Source organism: Hesperophylax consimilis, chromosome 30 (assembly GCF_061612785.1).
Source record: "Hesperophylax consimilis isolate HC1 chromosome 30, BYU_Hcon_1.0, whole genome shotgun sequence".
NCBI classification, from domain to species: Eukaryota; Metazoa; Arthropoda; class Insecta; order Trichoptera; family Limnephilidae; genus Hesperophylax; species Hesperophylax consimilis.
The window spans coordinates 4,547,880-4,569,592 of record NC_142865.1 but is presented as its reverse complement, the minus strand read 5'-3'; the positions used below and the strand labels follow the sequence as shown (position 1 = coordinate 4,569,592).

At 34.8% G+C, this 21,713-nt stretch overlaps 1 protein-coding gene and 2 long non-coding RNA genes across 4 annotated transcripts in view; all 3 read right to left on the bottom strand.

The window, feature by feature from the left end:
- Positions 1-21,713, bottom strand: part of LOC149409539 (protein amalgam-like) — a 301,223-nt gene that overhangs the window by 204,957 nt on the left and 74,553 nt on the right. The gene's annotated exons all lie outside the window — the stretch shown is intronic.
- On the bottom strand, positions 13,113-15,224 carry LOC149409541 (uncharacterized). The gene is made up of 2 exons (XR_016305124.1): positions 15,167-15,224; positions 13,113-13,588 (listed from the first exon to the last, which is right to left on the bottom strand). It is a non-coding gene; the product is annotated as an uncharacterized LOC149409541 (long non-coding RNA).
- On the bottom strand, positions 15,402-16,874 carry LOC149409540 (uncharacterized). 2 transcript variants are annotated; one of them, XR_016305123.1, is made up of 4 exons: positions 16,614-16,874; positions 16,292-16,454; positions 16,000-16,158; positions 15,402-15,429 (listed from the first exon to the last, which is right to left on the bottom strand). It is a non-coding gene; the product is annotated as an uncharacterized LOC149409540 (long non-coding RNA). The 2 variants fall into 2 exon arrangements; XR_016305122.1 differs by having other exon boundaries at positions 16,000-16,454.

Here is a 21,713-nt window from a genome sequence, read left to right as displayed (position 1 = left end):
TTGCAAAGAATGGTGCCACAAAAAATGTTACGACAAGAAAGTGTTTAGTAAAGTTTTTATTTGTGCGGTGTGTAAGCCAATAAGAGTGTAATAAGTGTCATAATACTTTCATATAAGTTATGGGTTCTAAAACCTATTTTTGGTTTTTGTTTTTTTTTCATACTTAACTATTTATTCGGGTTTGATCCGAGTAGCCCCACCACTGATCCGAATCACCACATATATATGGGGTGATTCGGATCGGTGGAGAGGTCTACAGTAATAGTCATATGTTTTTTTAAAGTTACTTAATGTTTTGATCATTAAAGTTAAAACATATAAAAATGACAAATGCTTAATATTAAATAATTTTTTTTTTCGAAAATGTATTAGTTTTAATTTTGTTCAAGAAAACATAAAAAGTGATCCGAATAGCCTCGGTCTACCCTACGCCTCTGCAGCATTGGTATAGCTATAGATGAAAAGGGCCGTATAGTGCTCGGATTAAAATCTTTCTCATAATCCTCAAAACACAGCAATTTTCGCATTTCGCGTTTAGTTGCTAATTTCACGTTTCTTCAGTTGAAGTTTGCTATGTTATTGACCCGGTCTTTTTTGAAATTTGATTCGATTATGCGTTCCGTATTTGCTTTGGTAAATCGATATTTCGATCTCCATCTTACAATCCACGCATACCCAATTTCTACCGATTTATAAAAAGGTTCTCTTTTTTTAAATTTAATTAAAAATAAATTTAATAATATTATTAATAAGTTCTGCAAGTATTTTTTGGTTTTTGTTATTTTTACAGCTGTTTCGGCTTTCTAGGCCATTTTCGAGCTGTGATATTAACCACGTTTAGACGACTTATTTATATGATTCTATTTTACCCCCTTCCAATTTAAAATGATTTATTGCAGATTAAACAGATTTACTAATAAAATAATTGTGCCAGTAGATTTCATTTTCTGTGGGGTATTTTGAAGTCTGTTTTCCCCACATTTATGTTTTCTAAATTGTTTAATAATTATGTGGCTGCTATTAATTTATTTAAGTGTGTTATATTGTTTAAGTTTTGTGAACATACTTAGAAGCGGGGAATAAATAATTTTCCTTAATTTATTAATTAATGTTATATTAGGGTCATTGGTTCTTTTATTGATTTCTAATTGTTCAAGTAAATTTAATCTAAGGCCCTTTCTTTCTATAGGTAAGGGTTTAAGTTAATTTTTGTCAAGGGGGACGTGATTATTTACTAAGAGATGTTCTACGAAGTGCTTTAATTATTTGAATCTACAGGGTTTTCCAATAAGAGGTGTTATTTTGAATAGCCCGTTATTTCTGTAGATGTTACTTTTGAAGATGTCATTTTTTGACATTTTACAAGTAGAAACTACACCATTAATAAAAATGGAACGATACACGCTTCAACAACATATTGAAATTATTAAAATTCACTTGAGTGAATCTAAAGCAAATCATCTTGAGTGATGAGGCCCATTTCCACCTCGGTGGCTTCGTCGAAAAGCTGAATTTTCGCATCTGGGGCTCGGAAAACCCAAGAGTTATTGTTGAAAAGCCTCTCTATCCTCAACGTGTGACTGTTTGGTGCGGTTTATGGTCCGGCGGAGTCATTGGACCGTACTTTTTCGATAATGAGGCTGGAGCAACAGTTACAGTGAATGGATTGCGCTATCGGATGATTAATGATTTTTATGGCCGGAATTGGACGATATTGATCTGGACAACGTTTACTTTCAACAAGACGGCACTACGTGCCACACAAGCAACTAAACCATTGATCTTTTACGATTGAATATCAAAATAACACCTCTTATTGGAAAACCCTGTATTAGCGCGCTACTCTAACATTATGTATTTACATATCTCCCTTTCAAAGCATCTTTGAACGCTTACTACGGGGCCTTAATACGATCGTAATACGTCCCTAATCCTGGGGGTCTGGCGGTTTAAAAATCTGTCAGTCGGTATACGCAGCACGCAAACGCGTGATTATGAGTAACGTTTTCTACTAAGCCGTTCTTATTCCTCCGTATTATCTATTATGAATAAAACGGGAGCCAAATAACATGGCGGCTACTCACGAGTGGCGCGTATGTTTCGCGCACGAAAGTCACTGTAAGTGTCTCCATGTACGAATGGCCTTAATTACGCAATTTAATCCGCAAAGTCCACTTTACAATTTAGGTATATTACGAATTACGAAATGACCAGGAAAACTGTACGTAATTGAACAAGTTACTCATCCGCGCAAACATTCATATATTTATAACGTTGTTATCTTTGCAAGGTCAGAGAAATAATATATCGCTGTTTACTGACCAAACACTTTTAGTAAACATTGAATTTGTCATCTCGTAAAAGTCAACCGAGTATGACGTAAGGATTTTCAAATACCAGCACATTGTTTTGACGGAATCAATATGATTTTTATGTGTTATTTGATGACTGTATTAACTATATAAATAAAAATTGTAGAACGGGTTTTTTCGGAGAATTTGTAGTGGTGCGCCAATACTTGATTCGAATGTTATTCTAGAAGTTTCGGCTTTTGCCAAACAAGCTTTTTGGATTTTTATCAATTTTTTTAAATATTTATTACTGTAGTAACTGGAATGTTTTATTTTCCACTTATATAAGCGACAACGTGAAAGAAATGGTCAGTACATTACCAGCAACCGTGACATCGAGATCGAATTTATTTGCCTACGTGACGCGCTTCAGAACATTCTCGAACCATCCTTTCGTAAATCATTCTGTTGTATTTTCTACGTTCATTTATTTTTCGGATATGTTATAATAAACCGCTTAAGCCAAATCAGTAGTTATTTATTAATATCTAGAATACCAAATATAACTACAAATTTGAACAATTCTTCAAATTTCAAACTTAATTTTAAGTTCTGTGAAAGATTTTTCAAGTTCTGTTATTATTTCAGTGCTGTCAAGCAACTAGCCTATAATTAAATAATAACAGAACTTGAATAGGACTTCCACAGAACCTTGAAAATTAACGTAGAAATTCGTTTTTTCAAATCTTAAATCTCCGAAAATTTCTCACCTTTGAAATAGCCTTTACAATTCAATAAATTCAGAAATGCAACATTGCTTGAAGTGGTGTTAGCCATGTTTAGTGACGAGATCAGAATAGCCAGGTACCTACTACCTAACCTACCACTCTTCCCCATTTCCTTCCCCTCACTACTTATGGATGATTTGTATAGCGCCGTTTTTGGGCAAATTCACATCAAGGGCGCTGTACAAATATATAATACATTTCTACAATGATCTATGTTATTACTTACTATATATGCAAATAATATACTGTACCATACTTACCTGGTAGGTCACATGAGATTAAGGCGAAGCTAAATGCTAAATCACTATTTTAATTTATCTTTATAACGAATTGGTGTACATTATGAATATAAAAAAATATGCTTTGCATAAATTGAAGGTTTTCCTATCGTTTCGCTTGAGTAGAATACAAATAAAAAATAAATTACGCAATAAAAAATATAAATGTAAACTACTAAAAAAAATATTTTTCAATAGAAATGTATGAACGCGTAAAGGAAACAACTTAAAAAAATACAATATTATAGCTAAGATTATCTGTGACAGTTTCACTTGATTAACTTTTTTGCTTTCTTATAAAATTATTTACAAAATACTAAATAAAAACTAGTTTTGTGCTTGAAATCGAACGTTTCTAGACTTCGTTTGTAAAGCGATTTGAATGCCTATTACCTACAATATAAGGTATGCCAAGAATATACACATTTGGCTTGTAGCTTCCTATTAACACTAAATTAACTATTCCTTCAGCTTTAAATAAATATCAATTTAACGTATAAGTAAATATTCATTTCATTCAATAACTTAATTAAAAAACACAATAATATTAAAAAAGATATGTAATTTTAATTCCATTTAAGGACGAGATAATTTTTGACAGATTTCTTTTACCGAGTAACATTTAAGGGTTTAAAAAATATACAAAAAAAGTAACACCTATACTTATTATAAATATGCCTTTGTACTTATCGAAACGGCCTGGGCATCAAAGGGCCTAACAATAGGGCCCGAAATACCCCGAGGCCTTTCGAGCCATATTGGGTCTTGTAAGGAAGATTTCGGTTTTGATTTCTACATAGAAAGTATTGATTATTTATTTACTAAAGTATTTTTAGGAGTTCTTAATAAGTTTTAGAACTTCTATAGACATTTTTTTCCACTAAAAAAATATTTCTATAAATCAACCAGTAAAAAACAAAGCTTTTTTAGTATAATGTATCTATTTTCAATTTGCTAACTAGTTTACTATCTCTACGGCCGGCTAGTAACCAATTTAAAAGATTTTTTTTGTTCGTTTAAATCGTGCAAATGCGAATATTAGCAGAATAGCATATGTGTAGGGCTAAATATAAAATGTATGAATGGATGCAAAGCTGATGTATGCGTAATGAGTAAGATTAAGAAAAATACACTTAGAAATATTTACAAACGTGTGAATGAGGAATACTTGGAGCAGGTGGATGAGTTTGTGTATTTAGGGAGTATGTTTACGAGAGATGGGAAGGCTGACAGAGATATTGAAAGAAGGGTAAATGCAGGTAACTCCATTAATGGAGGACTGAACGCAGTTGGCGCTAACAAAAAATTGTTCAAAGAAGCGAAGTTAGCAGTCCACAACGGAGTGCTGGTACCTACCCTGATGTATGGAAATGAGGCATGGAACTGGCAAAGAAAGGATGATATCAGATTGAATGCTGTTGAAATGAGATCCCTGATGCGTATGTGTGGTAAATCCATGTATGATCGTGTGAGGAATGTGGAGATCCGCAAAGAGCGCAAGGCTGATGTAAGCGTAATGAGTAAGATCAAGAAAGGGACGCATAGATGGTTTGGGCATGTAGAGCGAATGAGCGAAGAAAGTGTAAGGAGGATATATGATGCAAATGCGAATGGTAGCAGAAGTCGGGGACGCCCGAGGAAGACATGGCACGATCAAGTGAATCAGATACTCGAGTCGGGCCATGTCAAGAGTCAGAATAATAGAAGAGTATGTATGAATGTGAATGAGGCAAGGAGTGTGTGCCAAGACCGACTTGTTTGGCGGTCCGTCCTCTCTGCCTACCCCTTGAGAAAACGGCGTGATTGTTAGTTAGTCAGTTGGAAATTGAACCTTCCTCCCTAGGAATAGAAGTGAATCACGCTAACAACCTCGCCAAATGCCGATCGGCTAGGACCGACATTTATTTCGTATATCAACTGATGTAATTTAGTACGATTTCGTTTATTTTATGCGTGTGTGTACGTGAAGTTGCTAGAATGTATTGTCAACAATAACGAGTATATCTGCTGAGTTTCAGCTCTATCGGATGTCAGGAAGTGGGTTAATTTCCGCTTCCAAGATTTACATTAACCCATTGGCCTCAAACGACGCCGTCCCGGCGGGTCTGCTGTCGTCGGCTTAAAAACGAAAAAGGGATACATTATTGACATCTGTGTTTAAAATTTTAAATGCCAATCGCTCTGTAGATAATTAAGCATTCATTTCGTAGTAATTGGCAGGACTCCGTTGGTACAGTTTTTTCCTGATATTTACAATTGAAATTTTGTTATATTTCAGCGTCATTGAATTTTTTTTTAAATAGCGTGTGGTTCGGGAATTGACAAGCTTGTTTGTAAAATGCGTGGTGGGCGGCTAACATCAGCCCAAATTGAAATAAAATATATTATGGTCATAAGTATGATTAATGTAAAACTTTTCTTAGTCCAATTATAAAAAAAAGAAAAAAAATGGTTTTTATAAAAAAAATATTTTTATATCCTCGTTTAATCATATTATTATTATTTTTTTAAAAACTGCATATATTTTTTGCATACCTTAATTCAATGAACGAGTAAATTTAAAAAAATTGTTTCGTTTGCATGTTTAGTTTAAAAGTTATGTAAGATTTAGTACACCACTGCAGATTTAAAACTTCGGTACAAAACAATTCGGAGGCCAATGGGTTAATTTATTAACGAAAACAAGAGTGAATTTCAAATTGATGTATTTAAGGCGATGCACTACGTCGTGTAATATTTTAAATTGAGCCGCTATCAATAACAACCCTTACGTAGATGGCGATAAGGTTTAAATTCCCGCTTAACACTATCCGACTGTTTTGATTTATGCAAGAAAAAAAAATGGCCAAAATGTGCCTTTTATTTTATTTTGTGGATGTTCAGGCATAAATATTTTTTTTTTTTCGATCATTTTATAAATAACTTAATTTGCCACATTATACAATAAAATCATAACCGAAAATGGGTTCGTAAGTGGGAGATTTTGAGCTTTAAAGCAGTTTTCATAGGCCTTATACATTATTTTTTCTGGGCTTATAAAAAGACTTGTCTAAAAAAAACTCGATTATTTCAAAGGCCAAGATGTATTCTGCTCGCAGTATTTAATTAAAGCATCTGAAACATTTCTAGGCGACCAAATTTTCAAACCAAAAACACATGATTTTGCATTACTACGTATGACATCGCCTTAAAAAAATCTGTGTCTTCTAGCAGTTTGTCTAACAGCTGAGCTATCGCAACTTTGCCCGATATCTAAAACTTTTTAAGACGAAAGTTGTGTGTTTGATCGATGAACGTTTACACCAAACCTTCGACATAATACCTCCCATATCACACAACGGTACCTTCCCACCTCTTGAAACCCTTTTGATCATAATATTATTGAGTAGGATGGGCTAGACGGGTTCATCCTATCGCTTGAATACGAATATCTCATTATTACAGCGGTTCTGGTTCACAGAGTTGAGATGACGGGACAATTTGGGTGCTTAAATTTTATATTACGTTTTCTAAATGAGAAACGTGTTCGAGTTTCAGTAGAAGATTGTTTTGTACAATATATTCCATTTATAACACAACTTACTCACATGTACCCGGCTTTGATCGACTTTTCTCTCCTTTATATAAATATATTATGTCTGTATTATATATATAAACCTTCAGGAAGAAATTCTCTAAATGATAGTGAAAACCCTATCAAAATCCATTGCGTAGTTTAGAAGAACTAAGCGCATAAACAGACAGACGCGGATAGCGACTTTATTTTATACTATTTAGAGATATTGGAAGATTTTTTCTTTAACTCATTTGGAATGTTATACCCAACAATGTAATATATCATTGAAGAATATAATACTAACAAAACTAAGCGAAACATGAAACAGAACAAGATGTAGAAAAAAAAAAAAAAAAACAGTCACAACTAGGAATCGAACACAGGATCTCTTGTCTTATAATAATAATAATATTTGGATGATTGTATAGCACCGTTTTTGTGCAAAATCACCTCAAGGGCGCTGTACACATATATAATACATTTCTATAATGAACTATGTTATTACTAACTATATATGGAGATAATATACAGTACAATACTTACCTGGTAGGTCACTTGAGATTGACACTTAATTAACATTAACTAATTGTTTATTAGCGAAATTTAGTTAAAGGATTTAGGACATAATTGGATATAACTGGACTTTCTCTCAGGAATGGTATATTTAATTTAATTCTTGCCTGAACAGACTATGCAATATTACAATAGCATATTATCCAAGGTAGATGTTTTCAGTTGCGAACTTACCAAATGCAAGAGGTCCATAAAATAATATTTCTCTGATCATTCCTTTCTTACAAATTTAATTTACTTATTCCTTATTTTATTATGCTGTCTCAGTAGAGGTAAAGTCAAAAGGAGGAAATCCATAATTGGTTTTATTTTGGCTATATAATACTTATGTACAAACTGAAATAAATTTAAACTGTCGATTTACCGAAAATTAATAGCTAAATAAATAAGTAAGTAAGTGGCTCAGTTGGTATCGCGTCTGGGTTCTTAACCCTACCGTATATACCCAGGTATGCGTTAAGATAATAAAGATGATGTAGGTAGTTCTTAGTCAAAGTATGATACAGTTAAATATGACCGAAGAGGATAGGGTCCCATTAGCTCAGTGGTAGAGCAAAGCCCCGGCAAGGCGGAGTCCCGGGTTCGATTCCTAGATGCAACCGAATCTTTTTCAGATGTTTCTTTTTCAAATTTTCGTTTAAAAATCGCTATGTTGTCTTCAATGAGCATTAAAACTATATTTTAATTTTCACTTACCAATTGCATCAATTATTTAAGTTGTATTTGTCGGTGGGTAGGTAAGTTATATGTCTACTGTTTAGTTGTCCAAAATCAAAGTCAGCATACCTAGAACAAAAAATAAAAAAATATTAAAACGATACACTATAAAAATAATGGCACATTTGTTGGTATCTCCCGAAAATTATGACAACATTACTTTTACCTACATTCATGTGAGACTGGTATCACTGTGAACCTGCGCGCGATACCTCGCGCGGCAAATATTTCATTCTCTCTCCAGTGGTCTAGCCGCCGGTTTAGCCCTAAATCTCCTCTAACGTACGCGATCTGTTTTGTTCATGAAATTATTATAAAGGGGGTTTTGTTAAAATAAAAACTAAATTGAAAATATTTGAATTCTCATTTTTACACACCGAGAGAAATCACGCAACCTTGGATTCTGCGGATTGGAGAACCACAGAATAATTTAGCCAACAACCCATTTAAATTGGCGATAATCACAATGCTTCAAAGCATATTTTCTAGACAAGAGACGATGTATGAACGTGAATAAAGCTAGAATTTTTTGTTATTTGTTTTTGGGGTGTTATGCCGTGTTACGCTAACTCCTTCTTTATTATATTAAATATCACATCTGCCCTGATGATGGACACTGCAATGCTGTCCGAAACGTTGGCTAAAGAAGGAGTTAGCGCAACACGGCATAACACCCCAAAAACAAATAACAAAAATACTTTTGGCAGTGAAAATCTTTAATCATATTTAAAGCTAGGATTGTCACAATACCGAGTTATTTGGTCGTCAATCTTCTCAGCCTACGATGTGATGGTTAGTTAGTTCACAAAATCTTTATTGTATTGTTAATGTTGCTTGAAATGGCTTTAGCCGTGTTTGGTGACCAGATCTGAAAAGCCAGGTACTCCAACAATTTTAGCCTCACAACATACGCCAATTGGGGATGCCATAGTCTCACTGGTTCCAGACGGTTGGGAGTATTCACAAAAAATAATAGGTCACACAATTAGAGTTGACCCAATACACACGCAAGATTGTGTGTATTGGTGCAGATTTCTTATAATTTTTCGACGGTGATGTACCTGCTTTAGAAACGTAACTGAGAAACAGCCTTTTGTCTTACTTACGTCTACTTATTGTCATTAGCGAGAGAGGTACAGCAAGAGTAGTGTTAAAGTTGTTCGAATTTAAATATTATAATTGTTTTCACAGTTACTAAAAAACAATTACAGTGGAGTTATAACTCAATACAATGACTATTCAACACACCTTTAAAAAGTGATATAAAGTTATCAAAACCGAAGAAAAAAAAAAATATATAAACCTAACCTACGTAACTTATTTAACCTAGATTCTGTTTCTTCACTTTTCATTTTAATACTATCAAATGAACTATATTTCAAACTCACTGGAATTTTTTAATTTAACAGGGTTATCAATTCTCTGATCCAGACCGCTCGCAATCGCCGTCGAAGGTAAATACATTGGTCGAAATTCTAATTCTTGAGCCTCTTCGAAAGTACACACCTTACATGCGTCAAACGTCAAATGTCATTCCACTCGAACAACGAGTGGGTCGAACCACTCGTTGTTAGAGAACTTTTAAAACATGCTGATTGCAAGCAATGTATCTGTGTGATAGTATTATATCTATTACTGAAAAGCATTCAATAAGTTACAAATAAATCATTATCTTTTGAGTAAATTCCCCCTTGGAAACATAATATCGGGCATTATGGATACAAAATACAATAAAATAACGTATAATAATAGAATCGTTAGATTTTATCTATGGGCAACCATTATCCATAGATGTTATCATCTAGTCTATGACTGACAGCAGTGAGGGGTGTTGTAGTGGTTTTCTCGCCATAGACAATATGGATAATGAATGCAGCAGCAGCTGTTAATTAAAATGTACATTCACAGTAACAAGCATGAAATTACAGTAACCATTATAAAATTCCGCAGCAATTTTGTAAGCCAATACTTTTGATGAAATAATTATTTGTTGGGGAGGGTGAAATTACATAATGCATAACCAATTAAAATTCCTTGGCATTATGAATTGTCAATAATAATAATAACATTTATATAGTGATGACAAAACCTAGAATAAAAATATCAGCAGGACAAGACAAAACAAGAACATTAAAACTAAAACATAATATAAAACAGGAGGCAGTTTATGTTCAGAAATGAGAATCTTCTGAGCAGACATTTTAAAAAGGTACAATAAGGAGGCAACCGAATTGAAAGTTTGAGAATATGGCTTATTATAAAATAATGAAAAGAAGTTAAGATTTTTTGAATGATTTTGTTTTTAAAGCCCGTTTAAATTCAGCAAAATTCTGGAGATTAGCAAGAGCTGAGGGAAGTCTATTCCAGATGAGCGGCTGTTACACTAAAAGAGCGATCATAGTAAACGGCTCGATTTGACTTAGAAAGTTCGATTAGACGATTACTAACATCTAGATCTGCTGACCTTAGAGTAAGCTGTATATCGCTTAAGTTTTGTCGTACACATATTTCCGATATTATAGGCTGGCGTTAGCAATAATAATTTAAATATATTTTACTTCAATACGATCAAATTCGACACGTTTCTTTTCATCATTTTGAAAAAGTGATATCTAATTATTGAAGAAGATAATATTAATATATTAATCTAACCTAACCTAACAGATACAGATAAAATAAAAATCAATTCGGCTGATGATTAAACCTTCCTACAGAGAAGGAAAGTAGAAGGCAAGGCTGAGGTCCTGGGTTCAGTGATATTACAAATGATATTCTGCAAATTGTTTTCTTCGAATGATTGATTGGTTCTCTTATAATGACTAGACCGAGAAACTAGTAACTTGTTTTTAAGAGCGATTTCACAAATAATGGTACACTAATCCATTAATAAATATTTATTACTTATTTTACTCGGTTAAGAGAATTGATTACATTGTTTACAAAGAACTCGAATATCGGAATAGAAAAACATCCATTTATCTTATACTTCTATTTAAAGAAGAATGTCTATGGCAGGTAAACGGATGGGAGGGCACCGTAGATTTGATTTTTATACATATCTACAGTTTTATTCCAAGATTGACGAAATTTTGCACACTTTACCTTCAAAACAAGAGGCAGGTACTCTCTCCATCTGGGACTTCAGCTATTCTATCTAATATATAAAGGAAAGTGTCTGTTTGTGGAGGGCTAACGATTTGATTTGTTTAAAAATCTACAGTTTTATTCCGAGGTTGACGAAATTTCGAACAATTGAACCTAAGTCTGATTTCGAAAAAAAATTGTGGAAAGCACGGGCAACGCCGGTGGCTGCTGATATTTTATTGAATGATTTTTGGAGTAAGACGCCATGTTCCTACTTGAGCCTGAGTTTCGAACAGCCTCGTAACGTCTTTCATCAGGGCAGTTGAGCAAAGATTTTACGGCACATTATCACAGTTTGTTTATGTTTGTAAAAGTTGTTGGATAGTTGAAAAAAAAATTATCCCAACCCTATCAAAAGGACAATATATATTATGTATAATAGCGACAAATCTTTAAAATATTTTTTCCATGGTTGTATTTTGGCGCCATCGTGACCCCTTTGAACAGTAAGGTTCCATCTTTCCTAGAAACATCATACGATAATGGATTCTATCGGAAAACACTTTAGAGCGCACTATCGCGTAACAGATTAATTCAGTTAGATTCTTGTGAAAAGTGTCGGGTTGGTGTCTTGTTTGGCCCCCTTGAAATAGCAATGTTCCATCAGCCGCAGTAATGTTACGCGATAATAGGCTCTAGAGAAAGCTAGTTTTGAGCTCATTATCGAATAACAGAGTTGTGCAGATAGATCAGGGGCCTTAGCATGAGAAGTCGATATAGCCCTATAGCAATACGATATCGTTAAAATACGTCATCAATGAGCACTTAACGACATATGCTAGCACGATCAAAATATAACAACCGACGATTGTTAAAATTCCTTGTCTATGGTCAAAGTAGCGACGGTATCGTTAAAATTGCGAGCATGAGAATGTATCGATAGGATAACTTCCGACCGACGGTTGCTAAAAGCCCGCCGAATATAACGTGGGGTCTTGAGTGTCAGTTAAAACTTTGGTTGGCTGTCGATATACATATATTTTTTAATAATGTCGTTCATTATGCAAAATTTCTGGTTCAATGAAAGGAGGCAGGTTAGGGAAGATCGTAGGATTGAAAGGCGTCGTTTACGCGATCAATTGAATCCGTTCGAACTTGCAGAGACGGAATTCAGACAATTGTTTCGAATATCTCGCATTATGGCTAGAGATCTCATTGATGAATTAACTCCTTTTCTAGTGTCAAAAAATACATTAGGACTTCCAGTATACATTAAAGTGAGAGTATTAAATATTATTGATATCTTAGTAAAACAAAAACACAATATAAATCTATCCACCACTGGAACGACCACGTGAAATAAATAAATTTGTTTCGATTGCTGATGATAATTTTTCACAATAAAGTGATTAAAATGATCAAAAGTGAAGTTTATTAATTAGTTGTATTATTTATGATGTTGACAGGTACTCGCACCCATCAGCTTCTTTGCTACAGGGAGCTACCAACGTGGAGTAGGCCAAGATCACTTCTTGGCGATAGGGCAAACTACCGTTAGCAAGTGCATAAAACTGTTTATGAAAGCAGTTTTAGAACATCTGTACAGAAGATGGATACATTTTCCGGCTACAAATGAAGCCCGCAAGCAAGTAGAGAGTAGTTTTAGGGAAAAATTAAACTTTCCACATGTTCTGGGATGCATCGATTGCACCCACATCGCCATCGTCACCCCTTCCAGACACGAGGAGCAGTACAAAAACCACAAAGGATTTTATTCGCTGAATGTTCAAGTGGTAAATATTTTTTCAGAAATAAAACAGCCGGATTGTTGTTTTCAAATTTTATTGAAGGTTTTTTATGTTTGATAAACAGGTCTGCGATGCTACGTTGAAAATATTGAGCATCAACACACGCTTCCCGGGTACTGTCCATGACCAATTCATTTGGAATAATAGTTTAGTCAAAACTGAAATGAACAGACTATACAATCAGAGAATTGGGACATATTTCTTGCTAGGTATGTATTTCAACAACTCATTTAAAAAAAAGGCAAAAAAATCATAATTTAGTAGTTATATGTACCAATTATAATGGGTGTTTTGTTTCAATCAGGCGATTCTGGATATACACTCGAGCCTTATCTGATGACACCAATATTGAATGCAGTCGAGGGGAGTGCCCAATACAGATACACAAAGGCGCACTGTGAGGCGAGATGTTCCGTAGAACGCCTATTTGGGGCATGGAAGGCTATATTCCGTTGCCTCAGGAAAGACAGAGTTCTCCATTATGAGCCCGATGCTGCTGGTCAAATAATTATTACTTGTGCTATACTATACAACATGATGAAGCACTATAAGTCAGTTTCCTTGTTGAACTATACCTATGCATTTAAAAAAGTAAGGCAACAGTACAAAATATTAATAAATTTTTCTCTATTTTCAGATTAACAGACGATTATAATGATAATGTAGAGTTAAGAGAGGTTGAGCTGCTGCACCAGCCTGAAGATGTCAGCAGGGTTGTTGCAGCCCGCAGAGTGAGAGACGAACTAGTGCGAAAGTACTTCTCCCACGAATGATAATATATTAAACAAGGAAACTGACTTATAGTGCTTCATCATGTTCAAACATTGTATCGTATGTACCTACATTGTAAAAACAATTCACGCCTCATAGAGACATTGCAAGAGTTTGAAGAACTGCTACTAATCAAGTATACATATATGCAAAGCGCTGCATGCAATATTTCTCAAAAAGAACTTCAATAGTACTTTAAAACACTGTATTGTATGTACCAACACTGTAAAAACAATTCACGCCTCACAGAAACATAGCAAGAGTTTGAAGAACTGCTACTAATCAAGTACATATTCATATATGCAAAGCGCTGCATGCAATATTTCACAACAAGTACTTCAATAGTAGTTTAAAACATTGTATTGTATGTACCTACATTGTAAAAACAATTCACGCCTCACAGAGACATTGCAAGAGTTTGAAGAACTGCTACTAATCAAGTACATATTCATATATGCAAAGCGCTGCATGCAATATTTCACAACAAGTACTTCAAAAGTACTTTAAAACATTGTATTGTATGTACCTACATTGTAAAAACAATTCACGCCTCACAGAGACGTTGCGAGAGTTTGAAGAACTGCTACTAATCAAGTACATATTCATATATGCAAAGCGCTGCATGCAATATTTCACAACAAGTACTTCAAAAGTACTTTAAAACATTGTATTGTATGTACCTACATTGTAAAAACAATTCACGCCTCACAGAGACATTGCAAGAGTTTGAAGAACTGCTACTAATCAAGTATATGTATATGCAAAGTGCTGCATGCAATATTACACAACACGTACTTTAAAATATTGTATTGTATGTATCTAAATTGTAAAAAAATGACATTTGTTGTTGAGTTTCACTTTTTCACAAGAAACATAAAAATTATGAACATACAAAACGTTAATAAAAATAAAAATTTAACACACAAAGTATACAAAAAACTTATTATCTTGAAAATTATAAAAAAAAACCTAAAAACTAATCGCAGTATCCTCCGACTCCAACTGCAACGTATAGTTGGGCGAGTTAGCAAATTATGTTGACGGTTGTTTCGATGGTTGAGTTTGTCTAGAATTAGAAATGTTTTATTAGAGATCTCATTCATTCTACTTTCATCGTACCTCCTAGCTGGACTGCTTGCCTCTCCAAGGACAATTGTTAATAATCGTGTTCCATCCCTTGTGAACATACTTCGCAATCTCTCAAGTGACATATTAAATAATGCAATATTTAATTTAATTTGTTCAGTTTTGTACATTAAATGTTTTTAAAAGCCTGTATAGATGTATAGCAAATAAATACCTCGCCAACTGTCGTTGGAGTAAACAAACCCTTTCACGTTCCACTGCCGTGTATCTCTGAAACAAGAGATGATAATTCATTAATTTACTAACTTAATTTACCTTCTATAGTAAATGAGTTATTAGTGCCAGTGAGACGAGACCAGAAAAGCACCATGTCTATGTAGACACTGTATCTTGCCCGGTCTCGGGGTGCCCTGACAAATAATTACAAAAAGGAACAGGAAATACCTCACAAATGTCAGCAAATCGATCCATTGAACTCTGAAATGATAAATAACAACTCATTAATTTAATTTAAATAACAATAGGTAGTCGACATACTAAAAGGAAGATTATAAATGAATTTATTCATTTTGAATTTCTCGCCAAGCTGGATTTTACATGTTTATTATTTTTTTTTAACACAAAGAATATCTAAACAAACAGAACAATAAAAACTCCACCGCGCAAAATGGAAAAATAGTACATTGGGAATAGTACAATAAATAAATGAAATAAGTCAAAGCTAATAATAATAGAAGAGTATGTATGAGACGATGTATGAATGTAAATGAGGCAAGGAGTGTGTGCCAAGACCGAGTTGTTTGGCGGTCCGTCCTCTCTGCCTACCCCTGCGGGGAAACGGCGTGATGGTTAGTTAGTTAGTTAAGTCAAAGCTGGGCATTTTATTTTGTTCTACTAAGATTTAATTCTAATTTAAAAGTACAGTGCCACACTTATAAGTTGGCAGTGGCCTAAACATGGATTGACGCTATTTCTTTATATTTTAATCTGGCAACTTACACGTGTAGCGCTGTATTTGGGAGTGATTCGAAGAGAAATAGGAAATACCTTAAAAATATTGGAGAATTTATTAATAGCTCCCACAAGCTCCTTGGATGATTCGTTACTAGCCTCCTGCGCCATCACCATCCGAACCCCCACATCTGGCTTGTCAGTTAGCTTCCTCTTCTTGCTCGGGCGAGAAGGGGAAGCTATGTCACGCCATGTCTGTAAAATGTAAAAATAATGTCAGGTTAAAAGTGATTTACCGTCTTATATCAAGTGTCTCGATGATAGATTATATTAGAAGGTCAGCAAAGTTTGCTGCAACCAGTTTGTATAGGTAGGTACAAATACTCACTGTTTTCCACTGCTCGTCAGACTTAGCAGGACATAATTCTGCCAGTTGTTCCGCCAAATTCCGAACCCCGAGGTCCCACAAACCTTCCAGCGGCGAACTCCGAATGGTCAGCCATATAGCTGGTTAGCAGTCCATTTGACTGGTCGTCGACCTTACTCTCTTCCTGAAATCATAATATCAGCATTTTGAATATCTTAAAATACTGCGTATGATTGAAATATTAGTAAAAATAACTTCAAAATTTTGACACAATAGAATGTTAGTATATCTCTTTGATAATAATGGAAATTCTTTCACATAAAAAGATAAATAAATAACTTACCCAGCTACCATTGCTTGCGACATCGTAAAATATTAAAAAAACAAGGCGGTTACAATGATCAAGCTTGAAATCTGACGTTTGACGTCTGACGTCTATCCAATTCATAGACAATTCCGTCCCAGTATTGCCAGCGTATATCGATTTGTATTTATTGCCTTATCGATGTCGTTAGAGATATCAATAGTGTTCTCATGCTAGGGAAGTCGTTATAAAATGGTCGGTAGATACGCTTAGCAATACGATATCGTTAAGTTCGATCGATTCTCATGCTAAGGCCCCAGGCCTAGAGTGTTGGGTTGGTATTTGTTTACCCCATAGACCTCTCTACTTGACCTAATTAAAAGCAATTAAGACTGACACATAGCTGGAATTAGGCACTAGAATTAAATAGATTCTCGTAAATACGTCAGACGAAAGTACCTAGATGGATTGTTACCCACCTAATGAGAAAATGAAAAAAATAACCGTCACGGAACACCTGGCAGATGTGAAATGGATTTTTATTGAAGGAAGTGAAAATGCAAGTAATCAAGCCTTTATATTTTTTATCATAAAACAATTCTTTTATTATTATTGCAAAGAATGCAAGGCTTAAGTAAGCGTAATGAGTAAGATTAAGAAAGGAACGATCAAATGGTCAACCAACCATACACAAAATTTAATTGAAATCGGTTGGGTAGTTTCGGAGATTAGCGTGCACGAACACGTGATTTGTATATATTGAGATAATGTTTGCGTCTACTCTGGTTGCGATAACTGTTTATACATTTTGAACGCCTTTGTTTACAATATTTGAAAATTCAAGTTTAAAATTAGAATATTTATGTTCCATAGGCGCTGTTCGCTGCTTCACTTCAGAGGTAGGTACTCCAATTAATTTGAATTTCAAATTATTTAAATTTAGAATTCGGAACAGTCGTTCGAAATTCAACCGTTATTTATTGACAGTTGTCGTTTGTTCTTTCCGATGTGTAGGCATAATGAAGATAAATTATGCAGTGTTTAAGGTAGAAATACAATTTCTTTTTACAAGACTTACTTCTACCCAAATATTATATTACGTAATACCAAGTCAATATTTTCGAATAATCATTTTTTTTATTTTTTTTTTTATTGAGGAGAAAAAACAGATACAGATATCAATTGACAAAAATATATACGAAACATAAACTAGAGAATTCACCTGCATCCAAACTATTTCTCACGAATTAACTTAAACAGCAGAAAACATTTACAAATATTTTCACTTATAAATAGGGGAAAAATATATACATAAGAATATTATTTTACAAATAGAAATATGAAAGAAATGCGCAATATCCTTTTAAGAATTTACAAATTATTTTTGAAAAAATTTAGAGGGTAAAACAAAAAAAAATATATATATATAAATAGATAAACAATGTTAAACAGAAAGTAAAAAATATATAAATATATTTAAACGAAGTATGTCTAAGTTGTTTACTTTGAACTTTGTAGGAAAACAGTCTTCATTTTTCTACTAAAAGTAGTGCGTGTATCAAAAAATAAGTCAGAGTCCTTGAGGTTTTGATTCTGATTAAGTGATTCGCACATTCTTCTGATTGGATCCCTGACACCAGCATTTGTACGCGTCCTGCTAATGTGGAATAAGTCGTTAATCCTTGTTACTCTGGGTGGTACTTTGAAGTTTATCAATTTCAGTAAGTCGGGACAGTCAATAACGTTGTTACAGATTTTATACAGAGTCATGAGATCAAGGTATGTTCGCCGGTTAGATAGAGTGGAGACGTTATAACTCGAGAGCATATTTATGTACCCACGTTTGGGTGCGCTCATTCTGTAATTGAGGCATCGCAGAAATTTCTTTTGAATATTTTCAATATTTTCTTTATAGATATCGTAAAGTGGATTCCATATGGAGGTGCAGTATTCAAGTTGAGAACGGACCAGAGTGTGGTAAAGAAGAAGATATGTTTCAGGTTTTCGAAATTCACGGCTGTTTCTGATGACAAATCCTAGCATGCTGTAAGCTTTATTCACAATATTATCTATGTGCGCATCGAAGTGCAGTTTGGAATCAAAATTACGCCTAGATCTCTTATACAGTAAACGCGCTCGAGTAAATAATTACCAATACAATAATTGTGTTTGATAGCGTTGTGATTTTTAGTAAAACTTATTTGTTTACATTTATTGTAACTTAGGTAAATTTTGTTTTCATTGCAAAACGTTTCGAACCTTACTAAGTCGCTTTGTATGAGAAGACAATCGTTTAAATTCCGAACAATGGCAAATATTTTTATGTCGTCAGCGTACAAAAGATATAAACAATGCACGAAACATTTAGTAACAGTGTTAATAAAAAGAATAAACAACAGCGGACCCAGGATTGACCCCTGTGGCACGCCAGAAGTAACTGGTTCCCATGTAGAAGTCTGTCCTCGTAATGATACGGCTTGTTGTCTTTTTGTTAAATATGAGATAAACCAACGTAATAAATTTCCTCTAATTCCGTTGTACATAATTTTTTTAATAAGAATAAGGTGGTCAACCTTGTCGAAAGCTTTTTTGAAATCGCAATATATTGCATCTACCTGGTGGCCTTGATCCATGCTAGTAAATAAGAAATTTGAGTAAATAAGTAAATTACTCGTGGTAGATTTGCCTTTTACAAACCCGTGTTGTTGTTCAGTAATTTTGGCAGCAAGCTGGGGATATATATTGTCATGGACAAGTCTTTCCAATAGTTTAGGGATCGCCGAGAGAATGGATATTGGCCTATAGTTTTCCACTCTTTGACGCGAGTCACCCTTGTGGACCGGTATAATATAGGCCAACTTCCACCTATCAGGGAAAACCCCATCACTCAGGCATTTATTAAATATTATGGTAAGCGGCACACACAGTGACGACGCAGCAGATCTAAGGAAAAACGCCGGTATTCCATCGTGACCCGCACCCTTGTTTATGTCTATCGATTTTAAACTCGATTGCACTTCTTTTTCCGTTAGTTTAATTGTGTGAATGTGCGCAAGTCCAGAGTCCTGAACTTCCTCGAGTTGGTCAATGTTAATAATTGGGTCATTGATAGAGGAAGGTTCAAATGTTGACTTAAAGAATTCAGAGAACATATCACAAATTTCCTGGGCATCGTTAGATTTGCGCCCTTCGAAGGACATTGCAGCAGGGTATCCATCAGACGATTTTAATGAGGATATGTATGACCAAAAGCTTTTGATATTATTTTGCAATGAACTTTCGATGTTGTCAAAAAATAACCTTCGGGTTTCATAAGTCAATTTTTTGTATGTAGCACGTAAGAAGGAAAATTCACGATAGTCAGAAAGACCTTTATATGTCTTCCATTTGAGCCAGACTTTATCTTTTTTCCTTGATAACCTAATAAGTTCTGGAGTAAACCATATGGGGAATTTGTCATTTCGTCGTGCCAATACTGGAATAAGATTATCAATTACATTGTTTATTTTTAAATAGAATCGATCTACTGCTTTTTCGGCTGATAAATTTGCGATTTCAGATAACCAATCAATACAATTAATGTCCTCATTAATCTGAGCATAATTAGCTTTCCTGAAATTGCGCCTACGCTGTATTTTGTTTTTGATTTTTGGTTGAATTACGAAGGATATATCAAATTCAAGGGCTGGGTGGTGTCTATCCTCTGAGAGGAGAGGGTTGTTGCTACGTTTAACATTTGTTTCGCGACTGTAGAATACGAGGTCTAAGTATTTTTCATTATGGTTTGGTATACAGTTATATTGGAGTAAGTCCATCAATGACATTGCTTGAAGCAAAGTTTTCGATGCAGCCGTATTTGAGGAGGCGAGACCTTGACTGCTGTCTTCGGAAAATGACCAAGTCAGAGTTGGTAGATTCATATCTCCTAGTACACAAAAAGTATTATTTGGTTGTGATGAATATACAGATTCCAGGTTTTTGGAGAACGTATCATAGACCGTAGGTTGTGAGGCAGGAGGTATGTATACTGCACATATGATGAGATTGAAAGATCTTACCGGAATAGAAATGAAGATTTGTTCGATTTGACCATTTTCCCAGTTATCGAGCCGGGAAGATGCAAGCTCCTTGCGCACTGCTACCAACACACCGCCTCCGTCCATTTTACCAGTGAGTATACGGTCCCTATCACGTCGGAACACCGTGTAACGCGAATCTATGAATTCAGCCGTATTTATACTTGCTACAAGCCATGTTTCAACTAGAACTATAACGTCGTAGTTATTCGATAATACATTAATTAGTAGCTCCTGGGTTTTGGTCCTAATACCACCACAGTTCTGGTAATAAACGGATATAGATGATGATGAGATCATTTTACCAGAGTAGGAGTGCCGTTTGACATATTCCACAATCGCACGAGTGATACATTATGCAGGGCATATGAGGCTTCGAAATTACATGAAAAACATAGACTACTTATTAGATCAAGTAATGTGAAATATGTTGACATTTTAGAATGTGAATGAATATGTGAGAAACATGGTATTGGTTTAAAGTTATAGGGATATTGCGCGGTAAACAAAAATATAAAGTAGCTTTGAAAGAAACAAATTACAGGATACAGAATACTGTGAGAAAGCGGATACCGAAGACAGCAGTAACATGTTTGTAGTCACATGTTTTGCTGATCATGTGTGATTATCTTTTGAAGGTCTCCTTCACGGCGAATGGTGAAAACCCGAGAGAGATCGTTCCTCTTCGCCAGAATACTGCCGTTCCGCACCCATATGTATTTAAAGCCGTTAGCTTTTCCGGCGGCTCGTGTTTTGGCAAATAGGATTTTATTTTTCAATGTAAGGTGCTCGTTTATATAAAAATTGGTGGTGGGAGCACCAAATCCTAATTGTTCCGTGGTAAGGCCGCGGCGAGTCCTTGCTGCAGCGATGACATCATCACGAAGTCGCTTTGTGGAGAGCTGGACGACTATATTGCGTGGACGGTTGGAGGCCGAGGAGTGGCCGCGAGCGACGCGATGCGCAGAAACCACACAGCTACTTGGAAGCGGGACGTTAATGTTGGATCCTATTTTCTCTATTGATGTCATCAAATTTTCGCCCTTTGCTTCGGGAATCCCAT